The following is an 18,441-nucleotide window of genomic DNA, read 5'->3' on the forward strand; positions in this document are numbered from 1 at the left end:
GACTTGCCTTTTCCCTCCTCTGCACCCAGGATACACCCCTCCACCTGCCGGGATTTAGGCGTAGCATTTTAGGCGGTGCTAAACCCTTCAGCACTGAAGATAATCACACTTTAATGCAATATTCTAAAAAACAGAATTAATGCAAGAATATCTGTGATGAGCAAGGTGTCCCATCCACTTCACTCCCAAGCTGTTATTCTCCTTATCATGATTGCCACCGTTTTCTTATTTTTTCTGTACACAAATGCATGGGGCAGAGTGGGGAACAGGAAATGAAATGAGTCAAGGAGATGGTGTTGTTTCTAATTATTGTCACACTTTTTTAGTTTGTTCTTATTTTTGATTAAAAATTCTTTCTATTTATAGTTTACATTAACTTTATCTTTTATTATGGAAAATTTCAAACATAAGCAAAAATAGAATAGTATAATGAAAGGCAATGTACTCATCACTCAGTGTACATAACAACTGAAAATGTATCGGGACAACTCATGGCCAATCTTATTTAATCTATATCCCCTTACCTACTTTCCACCCTTAGAGATTATTTTTGAAGTAAATCCCAGACATATCACTTTGTGCAGTTCTACAAGGACTCTTTTAATGACAACCATTATACCATTAACATGTGCTTAAGTCGCTTCAGTCGTGTCTGACTCTTTGCGACGCTATGGATCATAGCCTGCCAGGCTCCTCTGTCCATGGGATTCTCCAGGTGTGAATACTGGAGTGGGTTGCCATGTCCTCCTCCAGGGACTCTTCCTGACCCAGGGATGGAATCCATGTCTCCTTTGTCACCTGCACTGCAGGTGGATTCTTTACCACTAAGCCACTGGAGAAGCCCCTTGGCTATGACAATTTGATAGTACTGTGTCTTGGTGAGTGTATCCTGCTTTGTTTGTTGAGCTTCTTGGATGTGTGTATTTGTAATTTTCCTTGAATTTTAAAAGTTCTACCCATCATTTCTTCAAATAATCTTTCTTCCTTCTCTTTTTTCTTTCTGCTCCTCAGACTGAGTAATTTCAATAGATTTATCTTAAAGTTCCCTGATTCCTTCTTCTGCCTGTTTACATTTGATGTTGAACCTTGATACTGAATTTTTCATTTCAGCTACTGTACTTTTCAGCTTCAGGATTTCTGTTGGTTCCTATTTATAATTTTTTTTTTCCTGTTTATTGATATTCCCTATTTGGTGAGACATCATTTTCCTGGTTTATTTTAGTTCTTTATCCTTTACCATTTTGATCATATTAAAGACAGTTGATTGAAAGTTTTTGCCTAATTGTTGTAGCTACACGTTCCAGGAAAAAAACTCACTCAAAAGGACAATGCAGATAGTGGAGTACAGCTTATTACACCATTGGGGCCAAGGCAGAGTCTTTCTTTAGCCAAGGACCCCCAACCAGTTTTTGTGAAAACCTTATATACCTTAAGCATACGTGCCTAAACCCACCTCCCCAAATTCCTTGAAACTAGTGTGAACAAAGGAAAAAGAAAGATACAATCGAAGTTAACCAGTGGTTCATATGCCTTAAGCCTAGGTAGTTAACAGTGGACAATCATCAATAGCTTGTGGTAATACCCTAATAAGCATAATAGAATGTATGATTTTATTACACAGATAATTAGGGTATTCTTTTAGGCGATGGGGTGCCCTGGGGCTCTTCCTTCCGGGGGCCTGGTTTTCCAGTTGGTATGTCGTTTCCGTAGATACTGGGCATATAGCTCAAAGTCCACAGTCTAGCCCAAGATGGAGTCTTGCTTTCAAGATAGAGCTTGTTCTGTTTCCTCCTTCATTCCCCCCTCTTGATGCTCTTAACTCATAGTATGAGCATCATTCATAAGGATATATTTCACTCTGGCTCTCCAATTGCCAATCTGGGAGAACAACACCAACCTTTGGGTTACAAAGTTCATAATACATTGTAAAATGCAGGGTCCACAAAACAGAACTATCAAGGCAACTATAACAATGGTAAATACAGTTTTCTACCAATCACCCTTCACCCAAGATAGTACCGAAGTCCAGAAAGGAATGTTTTCATTTGACATTGCTTTTACCTGGTGTTTCATGACATCTAAAGCAGCTGATACATTGTCAGATAAATCAGGAATATATACACAACATTCAACCTTAATTATAGCACAGGTCCCTCCTGAGCAGCTGTGAGCATGTCCAAAACCATTTTAATTTGAATTACCACTTCTGTTACTTTTATGAAACTGGTGTTTACATAATATGTAACCCCATGACCCGAGTCTATTGACTGTAGGTCTGGCTTACACCAAGAGAGCAGGGAGAGATTATGACTGTGTCCCAGAAAAGAGCAGAGTGGTTTAAAATCTCCTTGGCGGAGTGGTGACACCCACCAGGGAAGTCCATCCATCACAGACAGAGGCATAGCCCCACATATCCAACAGTTGGAGGTATTGTGGAAGTTGGCGTAGGAATGTGCATGTCGATGAGGTCAAGCAGCAGGAGTTAATCATGCGGCTTCATCCTGAAGGGGCTCATCCGGGATCTTCTTTTTTTTTTCTTTTTAAGGATGGTCTTAGTCTCTCGAGGGTCAGCGGGGTCCCTCTGTGCAGTCCACTCAGCGTTTTCTGGGTCTGCGTGGTATGCTCTCTTTACCTTCGTATGATGGATCCAAGGGGCAATACCTGCAACTTTAACTGCAGTAGGGGTAGTTAGAATAATAGTATAAGGGCCCTTCCACCGAGGGGCTAGTAAATCATGTTTCCAATCTTTGACCCATACTTGGTCACCAAGCGTAAACTTATGAATCTGTTCCCCAAGGGGGAATGGCACCCTTTCTTGCACAAACTTAGTTACCTGATTTATTACCTTACCCAGTTCCATCTGCTGCGAAATCCTATCCCCCCTTACCTGAGGCAAATTTGTTGACACCTGTTTTATTATGGGAGGGGGCCTCCCATACACAATTTTGTATGGAGAATAGCCTTGGGACCATAGAGTCATCCTGAGTCTGAGCAGAGCCGTCGGAAGCAAGTCCACCCAGGAGCAGTCAGTCTCTTGATCCACTTGGAGAGTCTCTTTAAGTGTCTGGTTGGTTCATTCCACCATCCCAGAACTCTGGGCCTATATGCAGTGTGCAGTTTTCATTTGATGTTTAAAGTTTTGCTTACTTGTTGTACTAAATCAGCTACAAAAGCCACGCCATTGTCCCATCCAATGCTGGTAGGAAATCCAAATCTGGGAACTATTTCCCTAAGCAGTCCAGGTAGGAAAAGCTTCTACCCATCCCGAGAATATACATACCATGACCAGCAGGTAACAGTAGTGTTGGTGAGGTTTCATTTCAGTGAAGTCCACTCCCAGGTGTTCAAAGGACAGTGTGCCTTTCAGCTGAATCCCTGGAGGTTTTTGTCTGTGCCGAGAGGCAGCATTAACCTGTGAGCAGGCTGCATGGCCTAGGTGGGTCGCTTGGTGTGTTTGGCTTACCAGAGTGTGTGCCAGCTCTTCCCGTACCAATAATTTGCCACTTGACAATTCCCACCATCCCTTTTCAGTCTTGATGGCTCCTTTCGCTTTGGCTAACCTGACAGCCGTTGTCCTTGTTTTATCAGGCTAGTGCCATCAGTATATAGGAGCCAATTAGGGTCTGGAACCTTGTGCCCTTCTTTAAAACAAACCCCAGATACCTTACCTCCTCCTTGCAGATCTGTGCCTTCTTCTTCGACACCTGGTAACTTGCTTCCATCAGCAGCTGGAGCAGTGTTTTTGTCTCTTCCAAGCATTTTTCCTTGGTCTCGATAGCTAGCAGCAGGTCATCCACATATTGTAGGAGCCAACATCCATACTTTTCCGGCTGGAATGAGCCCAGGTCAGATGCCAAGGCTTCCCCAAAGATGGTTGGGGAATTCTTAAACCCTCGTGGGGTAGTCCAGGTAAGCTGTTGTTTGGTGCTCCCGACTGGATCTTTCCATTCAAAGGCAAAGATGGGCTGTGACGCTGAGGCGAGGCATATGCAGAAGAAGGCATCCTTGAGATCTAGGCGGGTATAAACTTTAGTCCTCAGTGGGAGGAGGCTAAGTAAGGTATAGGGGTTTGGAACAGTGGGGTGTAAAGTCACAGTAGCCTGGTTGACTAGCCTGAGATCTTGTACAGGCCTATAGTCCTGTCCTCCTTCCTTTCTGACTGGCAGGATTGGCGTATTTCAAGCCTACTCGCACTCTACCAGAATGCCCGCTTGTTTCAATCTTGATGCAGGGTAGTATGCCGGCCTGGGCCTCTATCGGTAGTGGGTACTGGTGCTTTCTAACCGGGATGGCGCCTGGCTTGAGTTCTATTATCACTGGGGCTTGATGTTTAGCCAGCCTGCGGGGGCAGGGGGTGGGAGTTTGTCTTCCACCCAGACCTCAGGGAATAATTGAGTTAGCTCTCTCTCATGCTCTTCCAGCCCACTCGGTTCTTCTTTCGGAGGCTCACGCAACCTCCACTCATCTTGGGGGGTATTGAGAGAGAGAGCAAATAAGTCATAGTGCCCATCTGGAAGGTGGGCCTCTCATCAGGGGAGAAAGTCACTTGTGTTCCAAGTTTGGAGAGCAAGTCTCTTCCCAACAGGGGTACTGGGCACTCAGGAATGTTTGGTCCCCCACTTTTAAGGTTACCATGGGCTCTCAGGGACCTAATATCTCTGAGCCCTGAGAGCCCTATTTAATTTCCAAGCAGCAAGCCCCACAACTGTGGGAGCTTTCTCTTCCTTGTCTTAGGGTATTCATTCTTTCAGTGGCCAAAACCTCAGCACCAGGCACATTGGTTTGGCTGTAACGGGGCCCAGGGCGTCCGTTGGGACTGGTTGAAGGATTGTCCTGTCGCTGGGGCAGAGGAGGTTTTCCAGAGGGCCCGTGATAGACTTTCCCAGAGCAGCAGCTAGCATTGCAAATCTCTTGTCTGTTCTCTTTTGTTCCCTCTGGCTCTCTGGCAGGGCACAGTCTCTGCTTAATTCCAACGTCTCCCTCCCCTTTCTGTCACTACTTACCAGGAGAGGCAGGTATAGCTTGGGCGGTTCAGATGGAGCTGGATCCTGGAAGTGCTGGCCAGAGGCTTCTGCCACCAGGATCGGAGCCTGCCGAGGTGGCGGCTATATGACCTCCAGAAGAGCTGGTGGAGGAGCAGTGGCTGCTGCAGGAACTTCACCTGGCCCTGGATCGGGCATTAAGGCGGCCTCCGTTCCTGGTGGAGCACTGGAAGGCGGGCGCATCGTCATCCAGTATGGAGGAGGGGCAGGTCATCCTCATCCAAATCCTGCCAGATCCCAGAGGGAGAAGGGGGATCGGCGTGTCTTCACCTGCCGGTCAGCACGGCTGAACCAGAACACCACGTGGTCCAAGACTGTTTCTCCCTTAAAGTCCGTTCTGCCTTGGTGGACTTGATCAGGTGCGGATGAAAACACAGATGGGTTAACTATCCCATGCCCCAGGCCATCTCCGGAAAAGCCAATTCATACTCACTTATGTATCCCCCTCCTTCTAGCCTGACAATTCCGAGGGGGTCAAGAATTTCACAGCAGACGGGACACCTCCTAGGGGAGGGCAGAATACGAGCATAAAAGGACTAGTTTCCTATCCTAAGAATCCCCTGGCGATCACTTGGTAATAATTTTCCCCGAGACAGCGTGGACACACCTCCTAAATTACCTTCACAAATTCCCTTCCTAAGCCCTAACATGCTCGTCGACCTGTGTACCAAGCAATCGCTGCCTGCTCCTGTGGGTCCCTGCTCCTTCTAGTCCCTCCCGGGGGGGTGATCAGGCCCCCTCTTCCACCCTGCCGGGGGGGTTCCTCCTCACCTGAGGGCTCAGTTCCCCTGCTGCCATCTGCTACCTGCTAACGTGAAAGGTCCAGGTGTTGAGAAGCAGAATCCTTCCAGAAGGGCGAGGCACCTTCCCCCCTCTAGAAGATTCAAGCCGGAAGGCCTCAGAGTAGTCCCAAATGGGACTTGTCTCCTCAAAGTGAGGAGTTTCCCGGCCAATGCACCACATGTTGTAGTCACGTGTTCCAGGAAACAAACTCACTCAGAAGGACAATGCAGATAGTGGAGTGCAGTTTATTACACCAGTGGGCCCAAGGCAGAGTCTTCTCTTAGCTAAGGACTCCGACCAGTTTTTGTGAAAACCTTATATACCTTAAGCGTACGTGCCCAAACCCACCTCCCCAAATCCCTGAAACTAGTCTGAACAAAGGAAAAAGAAAGACACAATCAAAGTCAACCCGTGATTCATATGCCTTAAACCTAGGTAGTTAGAACACACTGGTGATAGCAAACACCCTCTTCCAACAACACAAGAGAAGACTCTACATATGGACATCACCTGATGGTTGACAACGAAATCAGATTGATTATATTCTTTGCAGCCAAAGATGGAGAAGCTCTATACAGTCAGCAAAAACAAGACGGGGAGCTGACTGTGATCAGATCATGAACTCCTTATTGCCAAATTCAGACTGAAATTGAAAAAAGTGGAGTAAACCACTAGACCATTCAGGTATGACCTAAATCAAATCCCTTATGACTATACAGTAGAAGTGAGAAATAGATTTAAGGGACTAGATCTGATAGACAGAATGCCTGATGAACTATGGATGGAGGTTCGTGACATTGTACAGGAGACAGGAATCCAGACCATCCTCAAGAAAAAGAAATGCAAAAAAGCAAAATGGCTGTCTGAGGAGGCCTTACAAATAGCTGTGAAAAGAAGAGCAGCGAAGAGCAAAGGAGAAAAGGAAAGATATTCCCATCTGAATGCAGAGTTCCAAAGAATAGCAAGGAGAAATAAGAAAGCCTTCCTCAGTGATCAATGCAAAGAAATAGAGGAAAACAATAGAATGGGAAGGACTAGAGATCTTTTCAAAAAAATTAGAGACCAAGGGAACACTTCATGCAAAGATGGGCTCAATAAAGGACAGAAATGGTAGGGACCTAACAGAAGCAGAAGATATTAAGAAGAGGTGGCAAGAATACACAGAAGAATTGTACAAAAAAGTTCTTCACGTCCCAGACAACCACGATGGTGTGATCACTCACCTAGAGCCACACATCCTGGGATGTGAAGTCAAGTGGGCCTTAGGAAGCATCACTACAAACAAAGCTAGTGGAGGTGACAGAATTCGAGTTGAGCTATTTCAAATCCTGAAAGATGATGCTGTGAAAGTGCTGCACTCAATATATCAGAGAATTTGGAAAACTCAGCAGTGGCCACAGGACTGGAAAAGGTCAGTTTTCATTCCAATCCCAAAGAAAGGCAATGCCAAAGAATGCTCAAACTACCACACAATTGCACTCATCTCACACGCTAGTAAAGTAATGCTCAAAATTCTCCAAGCCAGGCTTCAGCAATACATGAACCGTGAACTTCCAGATGTTCAAGCTGGATTTAGAAAAGGCAGAGGAACCAGAGATCAAATTGCTAACATCTGATGGATCATCAAAAAAGCAAGAGAGTACCAGAAAAACATCTATTTCTGCTTTATTGACTATGCCAAAGCCTTTGACTGTGTGGATCACTATAAACTGTGGAAAATCCTGAAAGAGATGGGAATGCCAGACCACCTGACCTGCCTCTTGAGAAACCTGTATGCAGGTCAGGAAGCAACAGTTAGAACTGGACATGGAACAACAGACTGGTTCCAAATAGGAAAAGGAGTACGTCAAGGCTGTATATTGTCACCCTGTTTATTTAACTTATATGCAGAGTACATCATGAGAAACGCTGGGCTGGAGGAAGCACAAGCTGGAATCAAGATTGCTGGGAGAAATATAAATAACCTCAGATATGCAGATGACACCACCCTTATGGCAGAAAGTGAAGAAGAACTAAAGAGCCTCTTGATGAAAGTGAAAGAGGAGAGTGAAGAAGTTGGCTTAAAGCTCAACATTCAGAAAACTAAGATCATGGCATCAGGTCTCATCACTTCATGGCAGATAGATGGGGAAACAGTGGAAACAGTGGCTGACTTTTTTTCTGGGCTCCAAAATCACTGCAGATGGTGACTGCGGCCATGAAATTAAAAGATGATTACTCCTTGGAAGGAAAGTTATGACCAACCTAGACAGCATATTAAAAAGCAGAGACATTACTTTGCCAACAAAGATCCGTCTAGTCAAGGCTATGGTTTTTCCAGTGGTCATGTATGGATGTGAGAGTTGGACTATAAAGAAAGCTGAGCGCCAAAGAATTGATGCTTTTGAACTGTGGTGCTGCGGAAGACTCTTGAGAGTCCCTTGGACTGCAAGGAGATCCAACCAGTCCATCCTTAAGGAGATCAGCCCTGGGTGTTCATTGGACGGACCGATGTTGAAGCTGAATCTCCAATACTTTGGCCACCTGATGGGAAGAGCTGACACATTGGAAAAGACCCTGATGCTGGGAAAGATTGAGGGCAGGGGGAGAAAGGGACGACAGAGGATGAGATGGCTGGATGGCATCACCGACTGAATGGACATGGGTTTGGGTGGACTCAGGGAGTTTCGACAGGGAGGCCTGGTGTGCTGCAGTTCATGGGGTCGCAAAGAGTCGGACACAAGTGAGCGACTGAACTAAACTGAATTATCAATAGGCTTGTGGTCATTCCCCAATAAGCATAATAGAATGTATGATTCTATTAGGTCACAGAGATAATTAGGGTATTGTTTTAGGTGATAGAGAGCCCTGGGGCTCTTCCTTCCAGGGGCCTGGTTTTCCAGTTGGTATGTCGTTTCCATAGATACTGGGCATATAGCTCAAAGTCCACAGTCCAGCCCAAGATGGAGTCCTGCTTTCAAGATAGAGCCTGTTCTGTTTCCTCCTTCAGACTAACACTTACTTTTCTTTCAGAGTCTGAAGGCCATCCAGAGGTGAAAGCTTGGGGTCTCTTCAGGCCTGTAAAGCACATTCCCATTCTGGACATATGTGCGCCTTTCTTGATCCCCTTGTATATTAGAGAACTTTTAAAACCCTTATTCCCCATGTGTCTCCTTTCACAACCTCTTCCTCCCAGGTTTTTCATTACGTTTATTCTTTATTTTGAGTTTTGTCCTTTGCCCCAGGCAGCTAGGGCAAATATCTTGGCCTTTAATTGCTTTTAGCAAAAACCACTTTACTCTTTGGGAAAGCTCTGAATCAGGCAAAACAAAGAGAAATCTTCTGCCAGATGAGTTGAGATCCAGAGCCACAATTCATTGAGAATAAACTCCATAATGCTCCTTTTGATACCAGCAACCTTCACCAGCTGATCTGGGGTGTTGGGGATAACTACTTGGCAGTTTAAAATACCACAGCACTCTTAACTGCAATACAGGAGCTTCTCTCTTCAACAGGTTTTCCCCTGGTTGCTGACAAATGGAATATTTCCTGTCATATCAGTAAACAAAGGATGTCACAGTCATCAGCAATTGTAGCCACCACTGAAGGTGAGCTGATGAGCCCTGAGAGAACTCAGGAAGGAAAGAATACCTTCCATTTAGCAGCCATCAGACTGCAACCACTCCCTACTCTGAGCCCCGAGGAAACTCAGGATGTGAAAACACAGGATACTGGCCCCAGATAGCTGAGGTGCACATCAAAGGAATGATTACAGTAAGTCCAGACTCTTGCATCTTCCCATACAGAGAAAAGCACTAAATTCTGTAACTTGACATATCTGGTTTCTCTAATCAACAGCAGTCTTTTGATGTTCCTGACTACCTGCTCTTTGTTGCAAAACTATATATCCTAGCTCCTCCCTCACCTTCTTGGAGCAGCAGTTTCTCAGAGCTATCTGGGATGCTGTCTCCCCAGCAGCAGCCCTCATTTTGCCCCAGATAAAACTTAACGCACACCTCCCACGTTTGCATTTTTTCTAAGGCAACATTGCTGTAGTTGTTTGTGTTTTTTAAAAATTAGATTCCAGTGTGATGCAAAAGTTTATTCTGACAGTTTTTGGTATGGACTCTGGATTTCTTATTACATTTTTTGAGATGTCTTCTCTCTGTATGTTTTTAAACTCTCTACAATATAATGTCAGCATGCAGTTATCTGACAAAATTAACCTAAGAAAGCAGTATAAGATTATGCTTGATTTTCAGTAATTTTAAAGTAGAATACTTGGTTAATTATAATGTTTGGTACTTTGTCACAAATAAATTTATATATTTGACTTGATTAAAAAACATGCTTTCTGGAATATAGCTATGGGAATTTCATATTTCTAAATATGTTTAAAAGTTATTACAAGGTTAAAAATTATAGATGAATATCAAAAATAAGTTTTGTTACCATTGTGACTAGTAAATATTTGGGTACTGTTTGAGCTCTTCTCAATTAAAAAAATCATTTCTATTCAAAACAAATTTATTTAAGTTTTAAAGGTTACTAGTACATGTTTTCCCCTTTTACCTCATGCTCTTACTATGTCTGGTTACAGGAGCATTCCTTCCCTCAAGTCTCTCAAAAATAATCAGGAAAAAAGATGAGTAAAAAAATAACTACACATGACAAAAGATCCAAAATGATAATGAAAGTGAAAGTTGCTCAGCCGTGTCCGACCCTTTGTGACCCCATGAACTATACAGTCCATGAAATTCTCCAGGCCAGAATACTGGAGTGGGTAGCCTTTCCCTTCTCCAGGGGATCTTCCCAACCCAGGGATTGAACCCAGGTCTCCTGCATTACAGGCAAATTCTTTACCAGCTGAGCCACAAGGGGGAAGCTCAAAAATGATAATAAAACATCATAATGAAATAGAATTAGTCCTGCTGCTGCTGCTAAGTCGCTTCAGTCGTGTCCGACTCTGTGCGACCCCAATGATGGCAGCCCACCAGGCTCCCCCGTCCCTGGGATTCTCCAGGCAAGAACACTGGAGTGGGTTGCCATTTCCTTCTCCAATGCATGAAAGGGAAAAGTGAAAGTGAAGTCGCTCAGTTGTATCCAACTCTTAGTGACCCCATGGAATGCAGCCTATCAGGCTCCTCTGTCCATGGGATTTTCCAGGCAAGAGTACTGGAGTGGGGTGCCATCGCCTTCTCCAGGGAATTAGTCCTAGCAGCATTAAAAAAAACCCATTTGTGCAACAACCTATTTCTAGTCATATGGAAATCAGCACAAGATACAAACACACTTGCTCCATGAGCCAGACTGTGGCGTTATCCACAAATTACCAACCCACAAAATGAAAGAAGGATTTGCATATTAAAACTCAGAGCTCTACTACTTGAAATATACCATAGACTTTGAGATTGAGGATCCATGTTATTAATGGTCATTTGATTTTGCAAAAGCATGAACCTCATTTTTCAGCCATAATCGCAGAGACTGAAATGCAAGTTTTCTGACTCTGCATTAGGTATATTTCTCATTACACAAGTATACTTCTTAGTTCAATTCTCCACATCAGGGATTTCTGAGATAAAGTTACAATACAATATCCTATAACATTCTCCCTTCTCCCCTAATAGGCAAGACGTGGCTTGCAAAGTAAACATCCTAGTGGGTTATATGCAGAGGGAAGCAGGCCATTACAAAAGGAGGGATAAGTCTAGTGAAGTGGGAGAGTTACTTGTCCAAAGTGGATAGAACACATAAACAGCCACTCCACAGGTTTCTTTTGGGGCTATCCTAGATAGAAAGACTCTTGGCTGGGCCCACTCTAAAGAGGTTCATCCCAGGGGCAGCATCTTGTAAAGGAAAGAGCACAGCTGTATTGGGAGATGAACACCTGGGCTCTTAATACTGGTTCTGTCATGTGCTCACTGAAGACTCTTGGAGTTCATATGCTGGGAGTTCCTTGGTGCCCATTTTTGCCCACCTTTCCCTTTCATTCCACATTCTCTCCTTTGGCAGCCATCTCACCTATACTTATATCTTCAATTGCCATTCATCCACATATGATTCCTGTGTTTCCCTCTCTAGGTCAGTCTCTTAACGTTCCCACTTGGGTATACAAAGGTATTGAAAAATCAAGATGGTTCATCATGTTCCCACCAGAAAGGATCCATTATACATTGCTCATCCCAGTTGATATCACTACCTGTCACACAGATAATCAGGTGAAACAACTGAGAATCACACTAACACCTCCTTCTATATCCCCCACCCAGCTCTCAAATCTTCCATGAGTTCACCTGTTTATTCATTCTTTCATATGTCCTTTTGTCTAGTAGAAAGAAGACTATTGCTGGCTCAAGGGAGAATGGGGATAATCAATCACACAATCAGAGTCCTAGAGTGATCCATTGCAATTAGAAGGGGCTACTTTAGGAAGTTTTTTCACAGCAGGGAAAGTAGGGAGCATAGGTGGTGAGGCAGGTAAATTGGTATGTTTGGTGCTGGGGGCATACAGACAATTTCTTCTGTGATAGCATCCACTCTTCCAAAGAAACAAGAAGCCAAAAGAGCAGTTAAAAATGTTGAGGTCTGAGAGAGTGTTGAAGATTTGTACACAGAATAGATTGTTGTGCCACAGGGTTCTCAGATATTGAGAAAGTATATTGACTATGGAAATGTGGTAAAATTGCCAGCTAGGCCTGAGTTCTTTTCCATATCTTACAATAGCTTCCTCTGTACTTTTTTTCTCACAGCTCTCCTCACTTTTCCCACCAGGCTCCAGCCACACTGGTTTTTATCTTTTTCTGGAACAAATCATACTCACTCCCACTTCAGAGTATGCTATTCCTTAGACTAATATCAAAAGGTTGCATACACACTCAGCTCATTCTTATCATCAAGGTCTCAGCTGAAATGTCACGTCCATGGCATGGCCTTCTCTAGTGACAAAGCATGGCATAGCTCCAGGGATCATCATGTACATTGTAGTCAAAATAAGTGATGATGACCTTTAAAGTTGTCAAACTGGGTGGCCCTGGAAATCCTTGACTGCTCTCTACATAAATGTTATTTTTGATCCCATTTCTCTGTTTTATTTTCTTCATGGCACTCCCTGCTCACTGAAATTATATTAGTTATTTTATGTGTATCCAAAAAAGAATGGAAGCCCTATAAAGGGAGGGGCCTTTCCTGTCTTAAGCACTCAGTAAACAAGTGCAGCATGGCTCGATTGTTACCTACCGGGTGCACCAATACAAAAACAGATAAAGTTGAATGGCAAAACTAAATTCCTGAGTTCTAGACTCCAGGGAAAGTATTTAGCAGCTGGGTTAAGGTCTGAGAGGTTGCGATTTTAACAAGATCCCAGCTGATTCTTATAAAACTGACCTGTGCCTCATGCTTAGGCCAACACATATCTTTTAAAATGTTGTTTTCCTCATTCTCAGACATACATTGTGGCAATATTTTCTTAGGTCGGTCTCCCAAAGTAAAAGAAATAAAAGCAAAAGTAAGCAAATGGGACCTGATCAAACTTATAAGCTTTTGCACAGCAAAGAAAACCGTAAACAAAATGAAACAACAACCTACAGACTGGAAGAAAACCCTTGCAAATGATGTGACCAACAAGGGACTAACTTCTAAAATATACAAACAGCTCATACAAGTCAATATCAAAACAAACAACTCAATCATAAAATGGGCAGAAGACCTAAATAGACATTTCTCCAAAGAAGACATTCAGATAGCCAATAGGCACATGAAAAGTTGCTCAACATCGCTAATCATTAGAGAAATGCAAATCAAAACTACAATGAGGTATCACCTCACACTGGTCAGAATGGCTATCATCAAAAAGTCTACTAGACTAGAAAGAGTGTGGAGAAAATGGAACCTTCCTACACTGTTGGTGGGAATGTAAATTGGTGCAGGCACTAAGGAGAACAGTATGAAGGTTCCTTAAAAAAAAAATAAGGCTTACCATATGATCCAGCAACCCCACTCCTTGGCATATATCTGGAAAAGATGAAAACTCTTATTTGAAAAGATACAAGCACCCGAATGTTCATAGCAGCACTATTTACAATAGTCAAGATATGGAAGAAACCTAAATATCCATTGACAGATAAATGGATAAAGAAGATGTGGTACATATATACAATGGAATATTACTCAGCCATAAAAAAGAATGAAATAATGTCATTTGCAGCAACATGTATGGACCTAGAGATTATCATACCAAGTGAAGTAAGAGAGAGACATATATGATGTCACTTACATGTAGAATCTAAAAAATAGTACAAATGAAGTTATTTACAAAACAGAAACAGACTCACAGACATAGAAGACAAATTATGGTTACCAAAGGGAAAGTGGGGGGAGGGATAAATTGGGAGTATGGGACTAATAGATGCAAACTACTATGTATAAAATAGATAAACAATAAGGATGTACTGTATAGCACAGGGAGCTATATTCAATATCCTGTAAAAACCATAATGAAAAAGAACCTGAGACTTCGCTGGATAAATCTCTGTACTTTGAATTCGGGGGGCATGGGTTCAATCCCTGGTCATTGAAGATCCTTCATGCCATGGGGCATGGCCAAAAAAATAAAAATAACCTGAAAAATAATATGTATGTATATATTTCTGATTTAACAAGAATATAAACATTCATCTTTTGCAATCCCTTTTATTTTAACTTCTTTAAATTATTCATTAACTGATATAATATACAAAACATCAAATGAGTGTTTTGTACCTAGAAGGTGATGATGAGTTTGTCCTGGTATTCTGAATGCTAACATTCCTGAGTGGCTAGGAGGACTCCATATTTTTATCTCGTTTAATTAATGAGGCTGGTGGAAGGGAGTGGCCTCTCCAAAATGCCTTTATGATGAGAACTTCTAATTCTCCTTTCAATGTTCTACTTAGCCAAGTCAGTATCACACTGTGTGCTTCCTTATCAGCTTCAGTGCCTTAAGATCAAAGTTCACAAACTTTCTGATGTTAAATCTAAAAGTCAAAATAAGACAACTGGAGAGCTTTTTAAATAGAAGGGTAGGGAGAGATTTTCTTCCTCTATCCTGGACTCAACTGTAGATGATTCAATTAAATGGAAAGGATATAATGACATTCTCTCTCTAGGACTCCATCTAGCAGCCAGTTTTACATAACAAATTGGCACAGAAACTTGTGTGGGCAAGTAATGAATTTGTTTGCTTATCCCTTTATGCTGTTACATTTTCAAGTAATAGGGAATCCTCTAGTAGTCAAACTTTTCCATTCATGTTCAGGACATCTCTTTTAAGAATGGAAGGGGCACTTTAGATCAGGTAGAGAGAGACTTCTGCCTTACTAGGCAGGACTATACCCACTCTCAGCTGGAAGAAGTTACAGAAGAAAAAGGCCTCTGTCCCAATTCCCAAGAAATATTTTGAGTATGAAGTCTCTCAGTGGGGAGTTGTTAAGGGTGACACACTGACTGAAACCACCCACTCTGACCAGGCACCATAGTAACCATTTGCATGGGTTATTTTATGACAGGAGGTCCTGGTAAGGAACACAGAACTAACAAACCACCAGCAACCAGAAAAATTTGGGAAACGTCAAATGGAGACACCACATGTCCTACCACCTCCCAGAATCCTTCTCGCTGTCATCTACCTTGGCTGAGCAATGTGAGTGCCACCAGGAAGAACCCTGAGTCATAATGATTGGACAAAGAAAAGCCGGAAACTAATCCCATCACCATAAAGCCCAAGACTTTGAGTCACATGGCAGAGCAGTCTTCCTGGGTTCCCTTACCCTCCTGCTCTCCACCCAGGCGCCCCTTCCCAATAAAGTCTCTTGCTTTGTCAAAAAAACAAAAAAGAAAGACTGTAGGGGGCAAAGTGGGAATCAAAATGACATCTTCTGAAGTGCCCCACTAGGTGTCCAGCAGTGGTACTTTAAAAATGAGGAAGGCTGAATGTCAGAGCAGTTAAATACCACTTTCAGGTCCCACAGTTAAAAGGCTAAGATCATCTCTGCAAGGGTTGTCTGACTCTAGTGACCATAGTCTCACCACTCTCCCGCTTGAACTTGTCTTCTATATGGTGGCCTTGCAAGGATGAGGAATGAATGAGTTTATGCTTTCTGGGTAGGAAAATCTGTGTTGAGTGGTACAGGTTACCAGGGGATTTGTACTAATATTTATCTTCCTCCAATTGATGATTTCTGATAGATACACAGGATTAGAGCTCATGTAAGAAGTCTGGAATGAAATGTGGATTGGAACCTGCATACCTTGATCCCAGCAGATACCTAATACATGCATGGTAGCCATGTTCTATTTTACTCTTTCTGAATCTGATTATTCTCTCTGCAAACTAAAGTTGCTGGACTAGGTAACTGGTAAGATCCCTTTCTGCTCTGTTTTTAAAGATGGCTACTTAGCAGTTTTTGGATGCTACAAAGTGAGTCAGAGTTCCTCATCAACACCCCATCCCTCCTTGTAAGCTGTACTCCAGGCATATCAGACTGTCTCCTGGCTGTGTACCACAAGCACATTGGGTACATTTCCTCTTCCATGATTCTTTGCATAGTCAAGAATATCCATATATACATTCCAATTCCACTTCCTCTCAACAATCTTACTCCTCCTGTACGATTTACTTCAAAATTCATCTCCTTCCCTCATGATTCTGACTGGCCTTGCCTGGCACACAATATTTTCTCAAGAAGGACAAAACAAAAGAATGAGGCCATTGCAGTGAAGGTTTAATATTCTTAATGCATAGAGGCAATAAATATCAGGAAATGTGGTTAATTGTATTGGTAACTAGGGAAATGGAGAAGGCAATGGCACCCCACTCTAGTACTCTTGCCTGGAAAATCCCGTGGATGGAGGAGCCTGGCAGGCTACAGTCCATGGGGTCGCAAAGAGTCAGACACGACTGAGTGACTTCACTTTCTTTCTATAGTTCCTTTTAGAGAAGGAAATGGCAACCCACTCCAGCGTTCTTGCCTGGAGAATCCCATAGACAGAGGGGCCTGGTGGGCTACGGTCTATGGGGTTGCAAAGAGTTGGACACGACTAAACAACTAACACACACACACACATCAGCATGAGCGCTGCACAATGAAAGACACATCCAGCAATCACCATGGTTTACCGGTGTAACTGCATGCCCTGCACCGTGCTAGGCACTGGGTTAGTTGACAATGACAATGAAACAACTGGGTAGTGATCGTAACAACCATATGTTACAATGAGCTTTCCACCATGGCCTTTTTTTTCTCCTTTCCTCATCTATCCCTTAACAAAAATGTTGAAAAGGAGTAAGAAGTGGCCTGACTTCATACAGACGTTCATGATCCCGCAATAACCACATGGCCATAGGCTTACTCATGTGTTATCAATGAATGTTCTCAGCGATCCTGTGGGGAAAGCATTCTTATCCCCATTTTACAGAGGGAAAAACTGAGGCTCAGAGAGAGTCGCTACCTGTCTCACCTCCCGCGCTCCTGCGTTAAGGAGGAAAGTGGCTCCAGGACAACCCTGGAGCAGGACGCCACACTCACTCGGGCCGGGTGGGACCCCAGAGCTTTACCTACGAGACAGCGGGGCACCGAGACCCAAAGCGGGAAAGCGGCGACTTGAATGCGGATCCCTTTGTTTCCCCACACCCCAGGGCGATCCGGCCCCCACTGCCGGCCCCCCACACCCTCAGCTGAGTCCCAAACCCCTGAAGACTGAACCTGTGCTACTCCTCAGGTTACGCATCTCTGCAGAAAAGTCGTCACGGTCGCCATATTTACGTCAGATTTCCATGGCAACGGCGATACGCCAGCTAGTCCGTCACATCCGGAAATGCCTTTTCACCCTCCTTCACCACCCCGGACTTCGGTGAAAGGAGAGCACATTAGCTTTGGCTGCCACCAGAAAAAGCATACTAATTAGATGCACTAGACTGGGATCAGGGAAACTGGCAACCTCCAGGAGGACAGTGGACCCAGAGAGGTATCCTGGGGTTCTTAGAGATAGGCTAAACTGTGGAAAATTCTGAAAGAGATGGGAATACCAGACCACCTGACATGCCTCTTGAGCAACCTGTATGCAGGTCAGGAAGCAACAGTTAGAACTGGACATGGAACAACAGACTGGTTCCAAATAGGTAAAGGAGTACATCAAGGCTGTATATTATCACCTGCTTATTTAACTTATATGTAGAGTACATCATGAGAAACACTGCGCTGGAAGAAGCACAAACTGGAATCAGGATTGCCGGGAGAAATATCAATAACCTCAGATATGCAGATGACACCACCCTTATGGCAGAAAGTGAAGAGGAACTAAAAAGCCTCTTGATGAAAGTGAGAGAGGAGAGTGAAAAAGTTGGCTTAAAGCTCAACATTCAGAAAACTAAGATCATGGCATCTGGTCCCATCACTTCATGGGAAGAAGCACAAACTGGAATCAGGATTGCCGGGAGAAATATCAATAACCTCAGATATGCAGATGACACCACCCTTATGGCAGAAAGTGAAGAGGAACTAAAAAGCCTCTTGATGAAAGTGAGAGAGGAGAGTGAAAAAGTTGGCTTAAAGCTCAACATTCAGAAAACTAAGATCATGGCATCTGGTCCCATCACTTC

The 18,441-nt window shown here is 43.5% G+C and overlaps 1 long non-coding RNA gene across 3 annotated transcripts; it reads right to left on the minus strand.

Annotated features, from left to right (window-relative positions):
• Positions 1–366: 366 nt before the first annotated feature.
• LOC145535259 (uncharacterized) lies at positions 367–17,605 on the minus strand. Of its 3 annotated transcripts, XR_014075342.1 has the most exons (5): positions 17,546–17,605; positions 13,783–13,817; positions 5,814–5,850; positions 5,004–5,546; positions 989–2,673 (listed from the first exon to the last, which is right to left on the minus strand). It is a non-coding gene; the product is annotated as an uncharacterized LOC145535259 (long non-coding RNA). The 3 variants fall into 3 exon arrangements; XR_014075341.1 differs by lacking the exon at positions 5,004–5,546 and having other exon boundaries at positions 963–2,673; XR_014075343.1 differs by lacking the exons at positions 5,004–5,546; positions 5,814–5,850 and having other exon boundaries at positions 367–2,673.
• Positions 17,606–18,441: the final 836 nt, after the last annotated feature.

The sequence above is a fragment of the Giraffa tippelskirchi genome, chromosome X, assembly GCF_054371585.1.
Source record: "Giraffa tippelskirchi isolate mGirTip1 chromosome X, T2T-mGirTip1v1.2.pri, whole genome shotgun sequence".
NCBI classification, from domain to species: Eukaryota; Metazoa; Chordata; class Mammalia; order Artiodactyla; family Giraffidae; genus Giraffa; species Giraffa tippelskirchi.